At 36.6% G+C, this 13,178-nt stretch overlaps 1 protein-coding gene across 2 annotated transcripts in view; it reads right to left on the bottom strand.

The window, feature by feature from the left end:
* LOC129216861 (angiotensin-converting enzyme-like) overlaps positions 1–13,178 on the bottom strand; it is a 77,654-nt gene that overhangs the window by 54,764 nt on the left and 9,712 nt on the right. Inside the window, exon 1 of one of the 2 annotated variants that reach the window (XM_054851075.1) lies at positions 12,830–12,946. The exons of the other annotated variant lie outside the window; for it this stretch is intronic. The gene's annotated coding sequence lies outside the window, so the exon portion shown is untranslated. Of the gene's footprint in view, positions 1–12,829; positions 12,947–13,178 lie in introns of those variants that run through there. 2 annotated transcript variants of the gene reach the window in all.

Below are 13,178 nucleotides of genomic sequence, written 5' to 3'. Positions count from 1 at the left end.
CAAACCCAATTTTAAATATGCTTCACTAAATCCATTTTAATTGCAAAATTTAGTTTAAATCGCCAAAATTTTCAGTTATAAATGTGCATCACGAAAACTAGTTTATATGTATAAATATTTTCTATTCCTCATATAAATAATAGCCGGGGGGATGATCGAGTAACCCGCGTGTTGCAACAATGAAACTCGCGTCACGGCATGATCATTTGATAATATGATTTGGTAGAGTTTAACATGCAGCGAAAGGCTTTAATGTGGCAAGTCTGATTTCGATCCAGTAACTTAACTGTTTTACTGGTTCTCATATAAATAATAGTCGATGATCAAGTAAACCGCTTGTTTCAACAATGAAACTCGCGCCTCGGCATGATCATTTGATAATACGTTTTGAAAATATTAAACATGCGAGGAAAGGATTAATTGTGACAAGGCTGAACTCGATCCGGTCACGTAACTGTTTTGCTGCTAAGACCATCACCATACTAGAGTACAGTACGGTGATGCTAAGACTGTGTCATTTTAAGGAGAATGAAGAAACGAAAAACAATGAACGCTATCTACTGGAGTTAAGGGTTCATTCCCTGGAGTTAGGGTTACAATTTCAACCATTAAAATATCACCAAACAGGCACCCAACAGATTTGCTTCAACTATAGTAGTATTTTTATCGTTATCAAGTATGCCAATAACAGATGATTTGGGCTGAGTAAGGAGATACAGGATTGCACAAAATGCAACTATGCTGTGAAATGTAAATTAGTTAGGGAAAACGTAATACTTAAATGGTTATAATTAAATTAACACACAAATGAATTCCAGCGAGGAACAATGATAAATTTTTAGTGTCAATCGCTTAAAGTGTAAGGCATGTTTTTATTTTTTTTAGTATGGAGCATTTTTATGAAAAAAATAAGGTAAAGTTTCTTTACAGTAACTTCTTACTATTTCTGAAATACATTTACGCTAAAAAGAATAAAATAAAAAAGTTTAAAAAAAAAAAAAAATAGAACCGACTTCAAAATTGCTCTAAAAAGTGAAAAATAATTTTATTCTTTAAACACCGTCGATAATACTTTTAAACATAATTTTTGAAGTTGGCGCAAAAACGATCGATAAAACCATTCACATCCATAACTCAGTTACAACTATAAATTAAATCAGGTCCAGTTTCTTCACTACCACAATGCATTACGCATTGATGACAGCATATTTGAGTAACGATATAAATGTTTCGTTCCTAACTTTGGATGATTTTTTGATAAAAATATGAACGAAGCATGGTTACAATGGATTTTACTTTTTGTTTTTGCGCCAACTTCAGAAATTATGTTTAAAAGTATTATCGATGGTGTTTAAAGAATAAAATTATTTTTCACTTTTTAGAGCAATTTTGAAGTCGGTTCTATATTTTTTTTCAAAATTTTTTTTGGGTTTCCAGTGTCGAGTAGAATATTAAGAGCCAACGAAAAAAAGCAACTACTTACGTCTGAGGATCGCGAGTTTCGTCGTCTGAATCGCCACATTAAAATTAGAAACCTTTTTATCGCCGGAGAGTTTCTTCCCCGCTCGACTTCCTCTAGGCCCCGAGGTTTCAAAATTAATTCATTTTCGTGTTTACCTCTCCACGGATCGTTTACCTTTCACCTAATCGAGCATGCATGCTGACACGTTCGCGCAATATGTCCTTTTCTTCTTATGCAACCGGGCCTGCTGAGGTCCTGCCAGTGCTAAACGAGTTTCGTTTGAACTTGGGAACGGCACCTTTAGGGATGGCATAGGGGAGGGGGGGGGGGTCTGGGGGATATTTAATATAGTAGGCCCTCGTTATATAACGTTTGTCGAGAGACTTTGAAAAAGCGCTATAGTCATTAAGAATAACGATCCCAGTAACCTTCAAGTAACTGATATGTGTCAAAAATGACCAAACTCCCGAAGTTTTTATTTTTTTGGCTTGTTTTAAAACTAAAAATTATTACAAATGTACGCAAAAAGTTTCCGCTCTCTCTAGTTCAATTATGTAAATAAGGTTGCTCTTTTTAAGTACTTTGAAAAAGCAAAAGAGCTTTTAAAGTGTTTTTTCTCGGTGATTCTTTTTTTTTTTCTTTTCTTTTCACTTCCTTTTACAAAAAAGGAAGTATTGTATTCGGGAAAAAATTTCCACTCAAAAATCGGCCTTAATTTTCATTTTGCTCACCCCCAAATGAATGTTGAGTTTCTTTTTCTTTTGACCCGATCATACGTGGATAGCCCAGGGACGTACAGACACCCAAAATATCCATTTTGACGATCCCCGGGTTAATTACAACGAGTTTTCTCGTGACGTCTGCATGTACGTATGTATGTGCGTATGTATGTCGCATAACTCAAGAACGGAATGTCCTAGAAAGTTGAAATTCGGTACTTAGACTCCTAGTGGGGTCTAGTTGTTTTGGTTGCATTCGGATGCTCCAAAGGGGGTCTTTTGCTCCTTTTTGGGGGGAAATCATTGTTAATTTCGATGTAAACTCAAGTGGTGTCATAATTTGGCGGAGACTTGGCGATATATCGCCAGTCTTTTGGTCGCCAAGTTTTGTCGCCAACTTGGTGAGAAATTTGGCGATTTAAAAAAAAAAAAATTTAAATCTAGTTTCAATTTGGCCACTGTTGGTGATATTTAGAGAGTAAACTATTGAATCACATTAAAACTGTCAATAATGAGAAAATGACATTAAATTGGAGTGAAAGGAAGTCATGTGATGCACACATCAGCTCGTTTTTTTTTTTTTTTTTGTGTGTGTGTGTTTGTGTGATTTCGTATAACGTGTTTCGTTTCGCTATTCTTTCTAAACATTATAAAGTTATTTAAAAGCACTATGCTTAAGGAGAAAAGTAACGACTCATGAAAAATGTTGTACGCATGTGTATTTTTATTCAAAATAGAAAAAACAAACAAAAATGGCATTACTTTAACCATCAGTTTGTAAAATTATAATTATAATAATAATAAGAAATTATGTACATATTTTTTTTTCAATCTAAATGACACTTAAGAACAATATTAACCTTCTGTTGAATCGAAAGTTACGCATTTTAAGATGGATGATGTAATCATATGCAGTGTTAGAAGGAGCAAAATAGTTGAAGAAAAATATTTTCTGTCATCAAATAATGGCGTGCGGATAAGGATTTTATTTAACGAAAGATACAGCTTTTAAATAATTCTTTTTTCAATCAGTGTAATACAGATAACAAAACTGTGCAATTGAAAAAGCATCATTGATCACAGAATATTTTCTAGTGAATATAACTGTCTGACCATCGATTACATGGAAAGGCTAATATCCGGTTTATAGGCGGAAATGGACGTATCTATTAATTTATAGGGATGTTAGTTGGTTTGTTTCAGATGTGCACTTTTGCTTATCTATTATTTAGCCTTAGTTTTTGAAAAAATGAAAATTTGCTCTCAGCAACATTTTTTTTAATCTAAAGTGTATTCGATCTATATTCTCAAGGCAAAAATTAATTGATTTATTTATTCACAACAAAGTTTTGAGCTTACCTTTTTGCTTTTAGGTTCCTGAACGAAATGAAAATATTTTCTTTTCTTTTAGTTGTTTCCATGGTAACTATCTTTTGTTTCCCCTTATTTAATTTTTGAGAATGCAATAAATGAATAAGGCGCTAGTGACATCATAAAACGCGTGCATCAAAATCCCATCGTTATTTTCCCTTCTCCCCAGCTAGATTCATTCAGATGGAATCGTCCTTACTTGGCAGATTGCCAAATTACATGCAATCCGTGGTCAAACAGTATGAGCAAATGAATGCACAGATTTTTAGAGGTTTGTTAAAACTAAACATATGTTAAACTCCAGGTCACGGTCACAGGTACGGGACATGTTGAAGTTACACGCGCATGCCAAGTAAAACTTTACTGCCACAACACCTGCAGTTTGTAAGGTTTTGAAGACACGGTCGCCACAAAAAGTTAACAATAGAAAAAAGTTCGTTTGCATAAATAACATGAATAAATTAGCATGAAGTTTGAAGTCGATAGAAGATGTCTAAAAAATGTCTAAGCCATTACCATAATTTGTTGTTTTTTATGCGAGCAAAATTTACAATGCAGTTTTTTTTTTTTTTTAAAGCAATCACGATTGCTTATTGTTTTCATTTGACTGTTTTCGGAGTCCTATCATTTTATTTTCCCACCGCCACCCTCCGCAGCATCACCGTCGACTGGCTCCTCACGATGCTGCTCCTATAGCGAAAGCCGTCTCCAGGTTGCATCCATGTCCTACACACAAGCGCATACATACACAACTACACACACACACACACATACACCTATACACATACACCTACACACACACACATACACACACAGACACATACACACACGCATACATACAGACACATACATACACACACATACATACACACCTACTCATACACACACGCATACATACAGACACCCACACATACACACAACTACCCACACATTCATGCCTGCACACAGACGCAAACACACATGCCTACATACACATACCCCCCCTCTACATACACATTCATACACACTACTACCCACACACACATACACATACCCCCCTCCACATACATATTCATACACACAACTACTCACACACTTATGCCAGCACACACACAAACACACATGCCTTCACACACATACACAAACCCCTACACACAAACACACATACCCCCAACACACAAACATACATACCCCCAACACACATACACCTACACACACACATACACACACAGACACATACACACACGCATACATACAGACACATACATACACACACATACATACACACCTACTCATACACACACGCATACATACAGACACCCACACATACACACAACTACCCACACATTCATGCCTGCACACAGACGCAAACACACATGCCTACATACACATACCCCCCCTCTACATACACATTCATACACACTACTACCCACACACACATACACATACCCCCCTCCACATACATATTCATACACACAACTACTCACACACTTATGCCAGCACACACACAAACACACATGCCTTCACACACATACACAAACCCCTACACACAAACACACATACCCCCAACACACAAACATACATACCCCCAACACACAAACATACATACCCCCCACAGACAAACACACACGCCTACATACACACACTCGTGATTGCGAAAAACATAATTTGAATTCAAGATGTCAAAATTCAAATTAATTTTTTTTTCTTTTTTTTTTCTTTGAGTAAAGAAAGTTTTCAACGACTGGTGATTTCTCAATCAGTGACTTAATTATGTGCTAATCTTCAAAAGCGTTAAGTCTTAAGTTTTCATTCCTGCTGCGAACAAATGCTTTACGAAATTCATATCCCGCTTCTGGCTTGGCCGACAACTTGTTTCCGGAAACCTCTTTCATAAGGTCGTGTAAAACATGACTTCTAATGGTTTTCTAATCGCATTGTGGACCACAAATAGCAACCAAGTTTTAACACGCAAGTGCGCTCAGGCAAAGCCTTTACTTTAGAACGTTGAGCAACCGGTGATTCACGTAACTCAATAGTCGACATGAGCACCCCAAGAGTCGGCGAAAAATTCCAAGGAAATGATTCTAATTGGAGTGATGTTTTACGTGGGGTTCCTCAGGGATCAGTTTTAGGGCCTCTTTTGTTTATTATATTTATGAATGACATCAATGAAAATATTTCTAGAAGCATGAATTGTTTTGCTGATGATGACAAAGTTATGGGGATTGTCGAAAATGAAGAACAAGTAAATCAGCTTCAAGAGGATTTAGATCATATTACTAAGTGGGCAGATAAATGGTGTATGGCAGTTAATGTAGGGAAATGTCAAGTGCTACACTTAAGTCATGGAAATAAGCGTATGAGATATCATTTACAGGGTTCAGTCATAAATCAGGCAGAAAATGTTATAGATCTGGGTATCTTAATAAATCAGGACTTCAAGTTTAGTCAACAGTGCAGTATTGCTAGTAACAAAGCCAACAAAATGCTTGGGTTTATCAATAGATCTATTTCAAACAAATCTAAGAAAGTTCTTCTGCCTTTATATAGGAGTTTAGTAAGACCTCATTTGGAGTATGCTGTTCAGTTTTGGTCGCCTTATCTGAAGAAAGATATTTTTGAATTGGAAAGGGTTCAAAGAAGGGTAACTAAATTAGTAAGGGGACTCTCAGATTTAGATTATGATACCAGACTTAATAGGCTTAACATGTATAGCCTGGAGCAAAGGAGAGTCAGAGGGGACATGATTCAGTTATTTAAATTTATCAAAATGAAAGATGTAAATGAGCAAGGGGGTGGATAGCTTTAAGAGGGCCATTGATCTTCATTGGGGACTAATTAATTGACTAGGACCAGCCTAGCTGGGCCCAGAGCCTGTTGCTGGTCGTCACATTTGTATTTGTATTTGTAAATGTCTACGAAAAAGAATCTCATTCAAATCAGGTTATGATTGAAACTTTACCAAAATACCAGTTAGGGATGCGTCAATAACTGTTGATAATTGGCCGACTAATGATCATAATGATTTTTTTCAATTCTGCCGATTTCTCCACCATATTTTTTCTCTTATCTTTACTAATAATAAAGCTGAAAGTCTGTCTGTCAGGATCTCTGTGCCGCGCATTGCGCCTAGACCGTTCGGCTGATTTTCATGAAATTTGGCACAAAGTTAGTTTGTAGCATGGGGGTGTGCACCTCGAAGCGATTTTTCATAAATTCGATGTGGTTCTTTTTCTATTCCAATTTTAAGAACAAAATTATCATACGATGGACGAGTAAATTAAGAAATTATCTTAACGTGAAACCATAACACGGGCACAAGCCAATTGGCGAGATACGAAATGATCATAACGTGAAACCGTAACATGGGTAGAAGCCAATTGGCGAGAAAATTCATCATACGTTATTTGTAAATATAACAGGCGAACCAAAAGATCTTTTAATTTTTCTATTACGGGCGGAGCCGTGCGGGTACCACTAGTTTTAACTAAAGAAACAGGATAGTTTATTTCTGAAAGACGATTTTTTCTCCCCACTTTCCTAATTTTCTCAAAATAATTTCAAAATTTCTTTGAGCCAACTTCTATACTGTTATTAATAAAATTTCATCATGTTTCCTAGACATGAAAATTTAACGATATTAGGGTTAACCTGTGGTCAGCAAGCTAATGTAGGAGCACTTTTAATTTAAATTTATTTTTAATTTTTTGGAGCCATTTAATCCATTACTTTTATTCTTTACTAGCGGTACCCGCACGGCTTTGCCCGCAGTGGAAAATTAAAAGGTCATTTGGTTCACCTGTATATCTACAAATAATGGATGATGAATTTCTCGCCAATTTGCTCGTCCATGGTGGCATATGGTAGTTTACTCGTCCAGTTTATGATAATTTGCTAGTCCACAGTACGGTAATTGTTCGTCCACGTTATGACAATTTGCTCGGGAAAATGTTCATAAAATTCGAATGGAATAAGAACAAAATCGAATTTTCGAAAAATCGCTTTGAGGTGCTCACCCCTATGTTACGAACTAATTTTGAGCCAAATTTCATGAAAATCGGCCAAACGGTCTGCGTAACAGATATCCAGAGATACAGACTTTCAGCTTTGTTAGTAGAGTAAAGATGAACATTATAAGGTTATATAAAAGAACAGTGCTCAAGGAGAAAAGTATCGACACATGAAAAATGTTGCAAGGTTGTATACATGTGTATTTTTATTCAAAACTAGTGGTACCCGCACGGTTTTGCCCGTAATAGAAAATTAAAAGATCTTTTGGTCCGCCAGTATATTTACAAATAATGTATGGTGAATTTTCTCGCCAATTTGCTTGTGACCATGTTACGGTTCTACGTTATGATAATTTCGTAATTTTCTCGTCCATCTTATGATAGTTTTGTTCTTAAAATTGGAATAGAAAAAGAACCACATCGAATTTTCGAAAAATCGCTTCGAGGTGCACATCCCCATGCTACAAACTAACTTTGTGCCAAATTTCATGAAAATCGGCCGAACGGTCTAGGCGCTATGCGCGTCACAGAGATCCTGACTGAGATCCGGACAGACAGGGAGTCTTTCAGCTTTATTATTAGTAAAGAAGATAAATATAGAAAAACAGAAATAAAAATAATAACATTACTTCAATCATCAGTTTGTAAAATAACAATAATAATAATATTAAATTATGTGCATATAATTTTTAATGAAACAACAGTTGAGAACAATTAATTTTTTGTTGAATCGAAAGTTAACAATTTTAGGAATGATGCTGTAAATCATATGCAGTGTTAGAAGGAGCAAAATAATTGAAGAAAACAATGCGTCATCAAATAATGGGGTGCGGATATCATAATGTAAACTTAGGAAATGATCCTCTAATTTCTCATTCAGTTTGAGCACTTTCTAAAATTCTTGTTCTGTTTTTACTCAGTACATTTTAATATTACATATTACAGAAATGTTTGCAGAAAATTACGTTTATTTATTGTTAACAAATGCATTCATCAAAGTTTCGTGTTGAAGGTATGTTTTGAAATTTTTTGGAAAATATTTTTTTACGCAGATTAATCACTAAAATTTGACGGATTATAAATAATTGACAAAGTGGCCGACTAATCGGCGCATCCCTAGTACCAGAGGATTCATAAAATTATAAGCACATAAGTTTTCTAATGCTAATCCTCTTATATATGGTAGCCGATGATCGAGTAACCCGCGTGTTTCAACAATGAAACTCGCGCCACTGCATGATCATTTGACAATGTGTTTTGGTAATGTAAAACACACAGGGAAAGGCCTTATAGTAACGAATCTGAACTCGATCCGGTCACTTAATTCGCTGGCAAGACTGTGTCATTTCAGGGGAGTGAAGAAACGAAAAAGTGGTCAACAATGAACGCTACCTACTGAAGTTTAGGGTTCATCCACTGGGGTTAGGGTAAAATTTCAACTATCAAAATATCACCAAACAGGCAATAGTTTCGTTCAAGGACGGATACAAGGGAGGGGCGATAGGGGGGATCGCCCCTCCCTTGAGGGACCCTGCACCGGTAATTTTTCCGAATTGAAGTCTTAAAATGCAAATGTATGCCCTTTTTAATATCGTTAAGAAAGGAAATAGGGTTCGAATCAACCTTAAGCAAAGTTTTGGGGGAATTAAAGTTTCAAAAAGACAATTTTAAACGATATTTGGCGATGTTTGAAAAAGAAGTTTGGAAGCCTTCCAAGGGTATTTTGCAAAATTTAACTTTTAAAGCGCATTTTAGACGATTTTTGACGATGTTAGGGGGAGGGAGGTTTGAAACTTTCCCCAGAAATTATTACGAAATTGAAGTTCTAAAACACAGTTTTGGAGTACCTCTTTCAATAGCAAAGGAAAGGAATAATTTCGAGACTTCTTTGGCTAAATCTTTATATTTTAGTTGTTTTAGATAACTGTGCCCCCCCCCCTCCTCGAAAAATGTATAAATCTGACACGTAGTAAAAGGTCAGTTAAAAAAATCAACCGCCCCCTCCTTGAAAACTTTCTGGATCCGCCCTTGGTTTCGTTCAAATGTAGAAGCAATTTTCACTCGTCATACCTTGACGGGCGATTTTCTAGCCTATATTAATGGGAATTGTCTCACAATTTTTGTAAGTAGGTAGGTATTCATTGAGCATACAACTGGCAAACACTTGATTTTACACGAAAGCAGAAGGGGTTCACAAGAATAATTCTTAAAATTTTGATTTTTAATGATGCGTTTGTCAGTTGAAATTTTCGTACATTTAGTTTTCTTCTGTCTGTTTTAGAGTGGCTCTGAGAAAACGTTACCTTCCGTTTCACTGTTTTGGAGTTCAAATCGAAATACTACACTTCCTTATATCTAATTTTTATCAGAATGATCTCAGAGAAGTATGTACTATCCAAGGGAAGGTGATTTGGGACATATCCCTTCCAAAAAACTCAAAATTATTGCACCATATCTCCCTCCATTTTTTTTTTCTGTGTGCTCCATAGCCAAGAACGGATACAAGGGCAATAGGGGCTGTCATCGGCCCTCTTTTAAGGACCCTGCATCGGCAATTTTTTCAAGTTGAAGTTCTAAAACGCAAGTGTAGATATTCTGTGACGACACTGAGGAACGGAGTGGGGTTTGAATCTCCCGTCCGGAAACTTTTTGGAATTGAAGTTTCAAAAACGCAATTCCAGACGATCGTTGGTGATGTTAGGAGGAGGAGTTTTGAGGCCTTTTACCGGGTATTTTGCAAAATCTAAGTCTTAATGACGCATCTCAGGTAGTACTAAGGGAAAAAATAGGTTCAGTGACTTTCTTCCAATAATTTTTCAAAACTGAAATTTAAAAAAAAAAAAGCGTTTTAGACGACCTTCGATCACATTAAGGGGAAGGTGTTTAGATAGGAATGATTACGAAATTGAAGTTCTGAAACGCGATTTTAGAATACCTCTTTCAACGGAAATACAAATGAATAGGTTCGGGGAACTCCTTGGATAGATATCAAAATTTTAGTTGAGTTAGGTAAAAATTATGTGAAAGCCCCCCCCCCCCCCAAGCATGTGTAAACCAGATACGTAGTAGAGATAAGTAAAAAGTCAACCGCCCCCTCCTTGGACAATTTCTGTATCCGCCATTGTCTACCGATGAGAAAGGATTAACAATCAGGAAGAAAAAAAGAATCGACTGATGATCCACGGAACAAAACAAGGTTGGGAACTTCGATTTACCTTTTAGTTATGGCAATTTCAGACTGGGATGCGTCTAAAATCTTTCCGGAAACTACATCCTCTCGATGCTGTCACCGAGTTTTAGCATATGTTTGTAGGGTAGGGAGTGTTATATTTTTCTCATTCAAAATGTCACTCCTCATACTAAAATTTCTGTTTCATCCCCTTTCTGACATGGGGTAGAGTAACCGAAGTAGAAAACCTCTTGAACGAGCCCAATAATTCATTTAAAATTGTTTTTAAAATCAGTTTTTGAAGTCATTATTATTCTAAACAATTAATTCTCTCTCCAGTTTTTATCAATCGATGCAATAACGTTATAAAAATATGAGTAGGAAAAGAGAAAAATAGGGAAATTGTTAATCAAAGTAACACAGAGTGACTGTTTACAAATTATGCAAGGGAAATTATAGCGTTGACCAAGGGGAGATGGCGGATAAGCTGGTAGCAGAAAGAAGAGAAGAGAGAAACTTGATTTTGAAGCAGGTAGGATCAGCGAAAACAGGCATACAGTAAAGTTTTTACTACTCGCTGATCATACCTACTATTTCCGCTTCCAGTTCATCTGCCATCTCCCCGTGGTCAAGCTATACAGAGATTTCGAACAAAGCTTACTCATAAACATTTTAATCACAACGATATCGGATTATTTGTTGCTCAATTCTGCAGTAAAACCGGGTTTTCATTAAATCCGCGATCGCGATATATGGATTGTAGTCCATTCCTTTTCTTAACAAATATGCTTCTTATACCTGTGCTAAAAATCAGTGGCGGCGCTAGGCGTTGGCAGCTGCCGACGGCCTCCCGCAGATAGGGCCTCAGAAGCTTTAAGATATTTCCATGTTTTCGGTTGAAGCTCTTATTAAATACAACAGACGCAAAGTAATCAAAATAGTGCGTGCAGGAGAGACTGCACAGAGCCAGTCTTGGCAAATGTTTGGCCCAATTCTGTCGGGGCCTGAATTAAAAATATTCAATGGCAACAGCTTATTGATCCAGCTAACTCTATTCCCCCACCCACTCTTTTTCCCCCTTCTTTTCTTTTTTCTCTTGTTTCCCAAGTTCATCTAAAAGTAAGAAAATATTCAAAATGCTGCTCCTCCGAACTCCCCCCCTCCCCCTCCACACACACACATCGAAAGCATTATGGAGCAACTGAAATTTTGTTTCCAGATCTTAAACTTCGCGATATTTCCAGCTTAAAGATCCCAAATACTCAACAACATCGAAAATCGCTTAAAATTGTGTTTTTTAGCTTGAATTTCAAAAATTACCGAGCGTAATATTACAAAATATGGCCATACAATTGCATTTTTAAGGCTTGAATTTCGGAAAATATTCGAGCAAGGGTCCCCATACCGCCTTTCTTTTATATCATTAGCAATTAGGCTTTTTAAACTTCATTAACAGAAAGTTTAAGTGGAATGGCTCCTGAATATAGCATATTGCTAAAGTTTTTAGGGCCATAATTTTCAAAAATTTTCGAGGGATCTACCTTCCTTCCCGTAAAATCTTCAAAGTTTGTCTAAAATTCCGTTTTTGAAACTTCAATTTCGAAAATTTGCAGGAGATTGATTTTGACCTATATATATATATTTTAAAGAATCGATCTGGGACAGTCTCTGACCCTAAAGTCACTAAATATGGCATATAATTGCGTTTTTAAGGCTTTAATTTCTAGAAAATTCCACCGAGACCCCCTGTACCTTTTTCCCCTTAACATCAACAAAGAAATCCTAAAATGGCGTTTTTAAACTACAAATTTCAAAATCTTTCCGGGGGAGAACCCCCGTACCCCCCTTTCTATCAGATAATTCTTTCCCCCGTCAATGTGCCGCCTCCTCTCCCCACCACCAAAACAACTTTTTTTTGACTGCGCTACTAATCACGAAATGTTTTTGTCCTAGCAATTAAGTGAATTGGGAACCCTAAGTGCCAATAGTTAGTACAAAAATTAATTCCATGAATTCAATTATTTGTCTGAGAATATTTTATGATTAAAAGGGCCTCGCAAAACTGCATCGCCGACGTCTACTTTTGCTCTCGCGCCGCCACTGCTAAAAATCTTACCTCATAAACACAGCTTGGTCCTCTCCCACACTTTTACCAACCAGTGACACCAAGCGTTTTTTTTTTTTTCTGTTCGGGTAACACGAGATTCGCGCAGTATGAAACTTTCCGACCGACTGCTTACCTTAGGATGGGTGAGAAGATTTTTTATCGCTTTGTCTTATCTCGTCCGCAGTCTAGCGGGGAGGATGCTTTATCGGTGTTTTATGCCGAGTGGATGACTTTTTTTTTCTCTCTCTCTCTGAAAACGATTACCTAATGTTTGTTTTCAAACAATGCTTTGATAAGTGATTGCCATAAACGGAGGTGACAGACGTACAAACGTATTCCTGTTTTACTTTCAATTGGC

The sequence above is a fragment of the Uloborus diversus genome, chromosome 2, assembly GCF_026930045.1.
Source record: "Uloborus diversus isolate 005 chromosome 2, Udiv.v.3.1, whole genome shotgun sequence".
Taxonomy (NCBI): Eukaryota; Metazoa; Arthropoda; class Arachnida; order Araneae; family Uloboridae; genus Uloborus; species Uloborus diversus.
The sequence above is the reverse complement of the archived record's forward strand: the minus strand, read 5'-3'. Positions and strand labels throughout refer to the sequence as shown.